Below are 1,328 nucleotides of genomic sequence, written 5' to 3' on the forward strand. Positions count from 1 at the left end.
GTGAGAGATTTCAGGGGCAGACAACACTGAAAAGAACATGATCTCTCTCCAGGGTTGAGTAAGGGGCTTACTGTGTGCCCTGCACTGTGTGAAGAGCGTGAATTGCCTCATTTAGCCCATACCACGGACCCATGCAGGTTTTATTATCATCCCCATTTTTCAAATAAAGAAACTAAGATACAGAGAAAGTAAGTAACTTTCCCAAGGTCACACAGCTAGTAAAAGCTGAGATGTTAACCCCAGGTGGTGACATTGGAAATTTCCCTCTTAACAGCAATGCTATAGCGCCACCTATGGGTAAACCTGGAAAATCAACTTGCAGGTGAAATCCAGTCAAATAGGAGTTTCATCAAAATGTAAATAATACCTGGGGAATGGACGAGCCCATTAGAAAGGACTGATGGTAGACAGCGACTCCATTTCACACCAACAAACACTTCACAATTGTAGGAATCACAGACACCGAAGAGAAACAAAACCATGGACATTATAAACAAAATAATATCAACAAAAATGGGGAAAGTGGGAGAAATTATGAGAACACTAATCTTTCAGGACAGAAACTTAAACTCCAAGTGCCATTTTTTAAAAAAATGACAGTGACTCCAACTTCTTCATGCTTTTCTTAATCTCTTCAGGGGAATCCTTGATGACGTAATGTACTCTTACAGTAAAAATACTCCATTGGAAATTTCACCTTTTTTATTTTCATTTTTTTCTCCTGTTCAATTTAAATAAAATTTAAGTTAAAACTCTCTTAAAATAGCACCAAAATTTCTATGCTGTTTTTGTAGAAGTATATGTGGAACAATGTGATGGTGTGTTTTTTGTTTTTTCTGGATGAGAGTATTTGGGAAGATTTTATTATTATTGCTATTGCTATTATTAGTAGTTTATTTCTCCCATTGTCGCATATTTATTGAGCACTTATAATACACCAAGAATTATTCTGGCTCTGGGGGCACAGCAGTGAATGAGCCAAACCCAGTCCTACTCCAGGGGAGAGACGGACAATGAATAAACAAACAAGCACATGCCCCATGTCAGGTACTGAAGAATAGGAAGGGATGGACTGAAGACAGATGGAGCTATTTTAACTAAGGTCATGAAGGAACGTCCCCAACGTGGTAACAATTAAATCAAGACCGAAAGAAGGGCCAGAGGGACCCACTTGAGGGACTGAAGAAAAACGTCATGTAGTAAGAAAAGCCGATACAAATGTCCTGAGGCAGGGAGGATATAACAAGCAATAAAGGATGTCAGTAAATTCCGGTACTGCAGCTTTCACACTGGAACCAAGCATTTGGTAACTCGGATGGCATGATTAA

Source organism: Myotis lucifugus, unplaced genomic scaffold (genome assembly GCF_000147115.1).
Source record: "Myotis lucifugus unplaced genomic scaffold, Myoluc2.0 scaffold_112, whole genome shotgun sequence".
NCBI lineage: Eukaryota > Metazoa > Chordata > Mammalia > Chiroptera > Vespertilionidae > Myotis > Myotis lucifugus.